The following is a 9,191-nucleotide window of genomic DNA, read 5'->3' on the forward strand; positions in this document are numbered from 1 at the left end:
AAGTGAGTCAGAGGGAAGTTATTCCACATGACGTGATCTAAAAAGAGGAAACTGAATGTATAAGATGTTGAAGTTCTGGACTTTCGCTTGAGGAAGTTTCCTCTAACTGGACCTTAATGAACAGTTTTTTTAGGCTTGAAAACTAAATGTTGTCAGGTAATAATTATTTTGAGGGAAAACAGTGAGAGCAGGTTGACAAAAGCAGGTTAAAGAGTATTAAAACAACAGCTCTCTGTCCACCGTGGGACGTGTTAGTGAGGTTGCTATGTAAGGAAAGAAATGAAGGATTTAATAGCAACTGCATTCTCAACCACTCATGATGGAGAGCACACGCCGCTGAACCAGCTGAGTATTCCTGTAAAACTCCCACAGCGTGAGCGTTAACTTTACTTCCCAAAGAGGTGCAGTAACGACCGTAAAGTGAACAGCCTGGCCTGATACCGACGGCCAGATACCCAGCTGAGATCACCAGCTGCCCCTCTGTCCCTGGATTATGCATCTCCCTCTCGCTCCTTAATGACCATGGCCAAATCCCCCTGGACCTCAGCACAGTCAGTGCAGAGACAGTGAGTGTGACAGAGGGGGATGGTTGATAGAGGGGAGGGGTGGTGCACAGCTTGCGTTGTTATAAAGGCTTATTTTCACATCTTGGGTTAAAACTACAGCCCGTTTTCCTTCACGGCTGCTGCCTGAGCCGCTTTGTGCCGTCTGCTGCAAAAACAAACTTGAATTAAATCTACTCATTTCCTCCTCCTCATCCTCTCAGTGAGAGCTCGGAAATATACGTCTATAGCTTCACATCTGTACGCTCTCATTTTTAATGATTAGCCTCCTCAACCTTCCTACAACCACCCCAGCCCCCCACACCTCACCCCCACCCCGCCTGACCTCTGTCCTGGGGTGCGTCGCGGGTTTTATACATACTGAACCAAAAGAGCAGCAGTCATTACACGTGCATATGCTCACGTAGGTCAAATGCCAAAGACAGCTGGGCCAACACACACACACACACACGCTCAGGGGCCCCCAGGGCTGTCCTGCAGTCTGCCTGCCATCAGGCACACAGCTTCAGCAGGAGGACCAACAGAGGAGGAGAAGAAGCTTCATAACCAACAGCAGCGCAAGTGTGTACAGGAGCACAGTGTGACCACTGATGTCTGACGGCTACTCTGTTATCACACTATACTAAGGAGCCCCGCTGGTCACATCCTGCACAAATACAAACATCGCATGGCCACAACTTAGTAAGGTGTGGGAACAAAACAATTAAAGTTGTGTCCTTTAACATGTGGGAACGAGATCCTAATGTGTGGCCACAACTTAGTAAGGCACGGGAAAAGAGATCCTAATACATAGCCATGACTTAGTAAGGCACAATCTCATTCCCACAGATTAGGGTCTCATTACCGTGCCTTACTAAGTTGTGGCCACACATTAGGATGTCATTCCCACGCCTTACCAAGTGGTGGCCACTATGTTTATTTATGTGGGTGTCCCCAGCTGGGCTCCATACTCCACTCCTTATTAAAAGGCAATGCTGCCAATTTTTCAACATTTCTGCATAATTCAGTGGTTCAAACATAAACATTCGGATTTTATTCATATAAAATGGTTCACTGTCCCGTTAAATCACCATACTGCTTCCTCTGTGCGATGAAGGTTCTAGATCCACCGTTTACTGTAACTCTCAGGTACCAATACCACCTGAATCCAGTGGTTTGCAGTCTAGCCTGCAGAGCTTTCTGGGTACTGTAGTTCTTACAATGATACAGCTGGACTGCTCTTCAACAAGCAGGGAACTCCCATCAGCACCACTGTGAACAGTTCGGACTCGGCAAGTTCCTCTAGATGGATCGTTTCACTCCAAACCGCTCTGAATCGCTCTGTTAACTAGAATTAGGCTGAATTATGCTCGTTATAAAAGTCCACAGAGAACGGAGTCAGTTATGGAACAACTCGGCGAAACCCGGCACTCGATCTGTGAGGCTTATAGTAACCAATCAGCATCATACAAATCAGCTGATGACCAGTTGATTAAACACGTAGATTCAGGTCCAGCTCGTTTGGAATGTAAACCTGCAGCCACACCTGCCCTTTGCAGGTAAGAGCGGACCCCCCTGGTCTAAATCATCCCACACTTGGCCTAATCTACACCACGTTATTGTGAAAATCTCAAAAAGCCTTGGATTCCAACACGGCATCACACACTTCATCTGTAAAACTGCCTGGCAACGTCCAGCACAGCTGAGCAGCAGTGGCCACTCTGAAAACTGAGCTTTGTCAGTACAGTCTGCGTTCGTCACGGCAACAAGCGCGCTTTGGTTGATTGACTATATTCTGGTGTAAAACTGAGCAAACTCCATTTTCTGCCCCCCATTGATCCAAACTCTTTTTACTGAGTCAAAACACAAATAAAAAACATCTAAAACACAAAACAAGCCATTAATAATTCACAACTCCCAAACGGAACGATCTCAGCCTGGCTCACTGTGTGTGTCCGTGTCCACACGCTCCAGGCCTGAAGGCTGCATGAATGATTCCTGCATTCCTGGCAAAGCTCAGTGCTGCCTCTTCACGGCCTCTGACTCCGTTACCACGTCTCCTCCTCAGAGCTACAGCAAAACAAACATCAATACCAACTGGAAACCAGAAAGGGGAATACGGAATAAACCAGAGGGAGAGGAGTATGTGGAAAAACACACACACACAGAGAGAGAGAGAGACAGAGAGAGAGAGACACAGACGAGAGAGAGACACAGACGAGAGAGAGACACAGACGAGAGAGAGACACAGACGAGAGAGAGAGAGACAGACGAGAGAGAGAGACAGACGAGAGAGAGAGACAGACGAGAGAGAGACACAGACGAGAGAGAGACACAGACGAGAGAGAGAGAGACAGACGAGAGAGAGAGACAGACGAGAGAGACAGACGAGAGAGACAGACGAGAGAGACAGACGAGAGAGAGAGAGAGAGAGAGAGAGAGACACAGACAGACAGACAGACAGACAGACAGACAGACAGAGAGAGAGAGAGAGAGAGAGAGAGAGAGAGAGAGAGAGAGAGAGAGAGAAATAACAAGCAGAGAAACATGACAAAGAAAACGGAGGTAAAGAGAGAAAGTTTAATGCAACTGAAGGTAGAGAGAACTCCACACCCTGACAAATACAGAGCAGGTGCTGTTTGGGTGGTGGGTCATTCTCAGCACTCGGGTAACGCTGACGTGGTGGTGGTGTGTTAGTGTGTGTTGTGTGAAAACATCTTAAAGAGCGAGAGAGAATGACCGAACACCTCAGGCTGTTCAGCTTGTACCAACAGCCCTCTGGGTACACATGCCAGGCAAAGGTACTGAGAACATGCAGCCCCAGCTCCCTCCAGTCCAGCCTGCCCATCCACCTGCTCGGCTTCAGAGCAGGAACCGCAAGCACCTCTCCCTTTCCACCTGCCTCGCTGATTAACGAGGACCGGAGATGATTGCTCTACGTCTCCTGCTCGACGGGGACAGGCATGCGGAGCGGAAAGATAACGGTCCTTATGTCCGTCTCCCTCACACACAGACGGCCACAGCCCGGGACTCAGCTGCAGACCACAAACCGAGCATCTCGGCATGAATCATTCAGACACCGGCCACGTGGCAGATGGTCAATTCATGTTAGAAGGGCTTGATGGAAAAGACTGAACTCCAAAAACAAACAATGAACTCCAGGGTTAATTAAATGCACATATAGGCTGTATAAGAAGGGTTTTGGCAGAGGGAGGAAGAAAAGCCTCTGAACAGCAAGACTTCACCATTCCAGGTTCTTCCTACTTAAAGCCAGCTCCCCACTGTGTTATGTGCAGCACGCGGTTCAACGTCAGCGCAGCAGCGTAAAACTTTGGGAGAGTCTGTTCAACATAAATGATGAACTAACCTAACTTTGTGTAAATAGAGCTCAATATAGAAATATGTCCACATATGCAGTCGAGACTGACGCGGCTTTTTTCTGAATTTCTACAAACACCATTTCATTTTATAGTAAATGAGTTTGGGCTGGTTTATGTTTATGAACAGACGCCTACAGATCAACATAGTAAAGGAGCTCATCTGTGATCCTGAGTTTAAAGCCAGTTTTTATTCAACTTAAACTTGGAACTAAGTTGTAAATAAATCTGAAACTGAAACTTTGCTTGTGTGTAAAAAGTGATTTCAGAGCCACTCGGTTCTCCCTGATGGAAACTGTTTACCTTCAGTGTTTTGTGCTTCTGATCATTTTAATAGACGTCAGCGTCACTAATTAATGACCTTCTATTAAAAGACTGGTTTACCAAGAGAGACGCTGGAGGACTTTCACCTGAAATGAGTTCATGAAGCCAGTCTGGTTATAAAAATGATAACAGGACATCAGAGCCAGAATTACTCTTTTAGTACTTTTACTTTATACTTAAGTACATTTGAAGGGAAATACTTTAGTACTTTTACTCCAGTGGAGGTCTAAAGGGAGGAACTTCTACTGTTACTGGAGGAAGATTGTACCCTGGTACGTGGTTTGTGCTTGAACTATTCTCCTAAACTTGAACACTGACCTCCACCAGCTGGGCTCCTCCAGTCCGGGCTGTCTCCTGCAGCTTCTCCCTCTTTCTGTGTGTAGAAACAAACAGACCTTCATTAAACTCTAATTTAGAAGAACTCTGGGAGAAGATGAGACACCAATCAATTCAGAGAGCAGTACAGATTTCATCTGACTGGCCTGTTAACCACCATGTCCAGGTGGAGGAACTGAGGGGTGTACATTGCGTTTGTATCACTTCCACGACCTTTTCACGACCCCGGCTCCCTGGTGTCCCTGACTCCGAGCACTGTGACGTCATGTCTGTCGCTGGGGCTTCTTCTGCATCAAACAATGGAGTGAATCCCGACAGCTGGACTGACCACAGCTCGCCACTGGTCCCCTGCGCAGGCGGGAATCTTCGCTCTGCAGGTTCCTCGTTTTGGACCGGGTCTGATGTTTACGGTCAGAATTATAATCAGACCCGGGACTAAAGCTTTTAGCCGAAATCCCGTCTTCAGCTTCAGCGGCGCTCGATTTGAGAAAGTTTTCTCACCCGGACCCTCCCCCAGGTCTCATATGATTGGCTTACAGCTTATAAGGTCTGATATGATTGGCTAACAACTTATAAGATCTGATACGATTGGCCAACAACTTATAAGGTCTGATACGATTGGCCAACAACTTATAAGGTCTGATATGATTGGCCAACAACTTATAAGGTCTGATACGATTGGCCAACAACTTATAAGGTCTGATACGATTGGCTAACAACTTATAAGATCTGATACGATTGGCCAACAACTTATAAGGTCTGATACGATTGGCCAACAACTTATAAGGTCTGATATGATTGGCTAACAACTTATAAGGTCTGATACGATTGGCCAACAACTTATAAGGTCTGATACGATTGGCCAACAACTTATAAGGTCTGATATGATTGGCTAACAACTTATAAGGTCTGATACGATTGGCTAACAACTTATAAGATCTGATACGATTGGCCAACAACTTATAAGGTCTGATACGATTGGCCAACAACTTATAAGATCTGATACGATTGGCCAACAACTTATAAGGTCTGATATGATTGGCTAACAACTTATAAGGTCTGATACGATTGGCCAACAACTTATAAGGTCTGATACGATTGGCCAACAACTTATAAGGTCTGATATGATTGGCTAACAACTTATAAGGTCTGATACGATTGGCTAACAACTTATAAGATCTGATACGATTGGCCAACAACTTATAAGGTCTGATACGATTGGCCAACAACTTATAAGGTCTGATATGATTGGCTAACAACTTATAAGGTCTGATACGATTGGCTAACAACTTATAAGATCTGATACGATTGGCCAACAACTTATAAGGTCTGATACGATTGGCCAACAACTTATAAGGTCTGATACGATTGGCCAACAACTTATAAGGTCTGATATGATTGGCTAACAACTTATAAGGTCTGATACGATTGGCCAACAACTTACAAGGTCTGATACGATTGGCCAACAACTTATAAGATCTGATACGATTGGCCAACAACTTATAAGGTCTGATATGTTTGGCCAACAACTTACAAGGTCTGATATGATTGGCTAATAACTTATAAGGTCTGATACGATTGGCCAACAACTTATAAGGTCTGATACGTTTGGCCAACAACTTATAAGATCTGATATGATTGGCCAACAACTTATAAGATCTGATATGATTGGCCAACAACTTATAAGGTCTGATACGATTGGCCAACAACTTATAAGATCTGATACGATTGGCTAACAACTTATAAGATCTGATACGATTGGCCAACAACTTATAAGGTCTGATATGTTTGGCCAACAACTTACAAGGTCTGATATGATTGGCTAATAACTTATAAGGTCTGATACGATTGGCCAACAACTTATAAGATCTGATACGATTGGCCAACAACTTACAAGGTCTGATACGATTGGCCAACAACTTACAAGGTCTGATACGATTGGCCAACAACTTACAAGGTCTGATACGATTGGCCAACAACTTACAAGGTCTGATACGATTGGCCAACAACTTATAAGGTCTGATACGATTGGCCAACAACTTATAAGATCTGATATGATTGGCTAACAACTTATAAGGTCTGATACGATTGGCCAACAACTTATAAGGTCTGATATGATTGGCCGAGTGAATTAGGTCCTTCTGTGAAGCTAGATATAGGATAATCTATGTTTTGGTGCTTGGTGCTGGTCAGTGCTGCTGAATAGTAGAATCAATACATCACTTTTAGGAGATATTCATGGTTTATTTAACAAATCACAGTGAAAGTTTAGCGTGTCCATCTTTGTTTATTGACACGCCTCTTTTTTATTGACCAATCAGGACGTCGTCTGGGTAAGCAGAATGCAGAGGCCCTCATGAATCTCTGGAAGCACAGCAGAGGCAGCGCCTCCCCCAGGTCGTCCCCTGCTATCACAGAAGACGCGATGGTGCAGTTGAATGGGAATAAATTACAGATGATTTGACCCGGAGCCATGTAGAGAGTCAGAGAGTTGCCTCACCTCCATTCACTCCCATGGCGGGTCATGGAGCCCAAAGATTTACATACAGGCACGTGGACAGCACCGCCATCTGGGGGAGGTCAACATCACTGCTGCACTGCATTCAGTACCAAAACAGAGCGGCAGGTTATTGTCCAACAGTCCGCTGTTTCAACATATATACACTGCTCAAAAAATAAAGGGAACACTCCAATAACTCATCCTAGATCTGAATGAATGAAATTTTCTCATTGAAGACTTTGTTCTGTACAAAGTTAAATGTGCTGACAGCAAAATCACACAAAAAATCATCAATGGAAATCAAACTTATTAACCAGTGGAGGCCTGGATTTGGAGTCACACACACAATTAAAGTGGAAAAACACACGACAGGCTGATCCAACTTTGATGTGACGTCCTTAAAACAAGTCAGAATGAGGCTCAGTATTGTGTGTGGCCTCCACGTACCTGTATGACCTCCCTACAACGCCTGGGCAGCTCCTGATGAGGTGACGGCTGGTCTCCTGAGGGATCTCCTCCCAGACCTGGACTAAAGCATCCGCCAACTCCTGGACAGTCTGTGGTGCGATGTGCCATTGGTGGATGGAGCGAGACATGATGTCCCAGATGTGCTGAATCGGATTCAGGTCTGGGGAACGGGCGGGCCGGTCCATAGCTTCAATGCCTTCATCTTGCAGGAACTGCTGACACACTCCAGCCACATGAGGTCTAGCATTGTCCTGCATTAGGAGGAACCCAGGGCCAACCGCACCAGCATATGGTCTCACAAGGGGTCTGAGGATCTCATCTCGGTACCTAATGGCAGTCAGGCTACCTCTGGCGAGCACATGGAGGGCTGTGCGGCCCTCCAAAGAAATGCCCCCCCACACCGTTACTGACCCACTGCCAAACCGGTCATGCTGAAGGATGTTGCAGGCAGCAGATCGCTCTCCACGGCGTCTCCAGACTCTGTCACGTCTGTCACATGTGCTCAGTGTCAACCTGCTTTCATCTGTGAAGATCACAGGGCGCCAGTGGAGAATTTGCCAATCCTGGTGTTCTCTGGCAAATGCCAAGTGTCCTGCACGGTGTTGGGCTGTGAGCACAACCCCCATCTGTGGACGTCGGGCCCTCATACCGTCCTCATGGAGTCGGTTTCTAACCGTTTGTGCAGACACATGCACATTTGTGGCCTGCTGGAGGTCATTCTGCAGGGCTCTGGCAGCTCCTCCTGTTCCTCCTTGCACAAAGGCAGAGGTAGTGGTCCTGCTGCTGGGTTGTTGCCCTCCTACAGCCTCCTCCACGTCTCCTGGTGTACTGGCCTGTCTCCTGGTAGCGCCTCCAGCCTCTGGACACGACGCTGACAGACACAGCAAACCTTCTTGCCACAGCTCGCATTGATGTGCCATCCTGGATGAGCTGCACTACCTGAGCCACTTGTGTGGGTTGTAGAGTCCGTCTCCTGCTACCACGAGTGTGAAAGACCACCAACATTCAAAAGTGACCAAAACATCAGCCAGAAAGCAGAAAGGTGCTGAGAAGTGGTCTGTGGTCCCACCTGCAGGACCACTCCTTTATTGAGTGTGTCTTGCTAATCGCCAGTAATTTCCACCTGTTGTCTGTTCCATTTACACAACAGCTGTGAAACTGATGGTCAGTGTTGCTTCCTAAGTGGACAGTTTGATTTCACAGAAGTTTGATTTCCCTTTATTTTTTTGAGCAGTGTGCGTATATTTTATATATATATATATATATATATATATATATATATATATATATATATAGAGTATTTAATATATCACCAAACAGGACATCAAGAACTTTCAGTGCTAGTATCATTTAACCATTAACCCCTTCATGTGGAAAGAGAAATATTACCGTTCAGCTTTAGGTGTTTGTGTTGTGTAACAGCTCCCTCTGCTGGAGTGGCTGGTGTCTCACCGCACTCGTTTTGTAGTTTAACTACATAAATATTTCTAAACTGCGTCTTCTAAATGAAATTGTTTAAATATAGATTTGTGTTGAAGCAACAAGGACCACAGGAAACAGAAATAGCTGACTGAACTAAAAGTATAAATTTGATTTCAATGGTTTGTTTGAGAGTTCAAACAAAGCCAGAGAGAAGCTGAAGGA

The sequence above is a fragment of the Pygocentrus nattereri genome, chromosome 9 (genome assembly GCF_015220715.1).
Source record: "Pygocentrus nattereri isolate fPygNat1 chromosome 9, fPygNat1.pri, whole genome shotgun sequence".
NCBI lineage: Eukaryota > Metazoa > Chordata > Actinopteri > Characiformes > Serrasalmidae > Pygocentrus > Pygocentrus nattereri.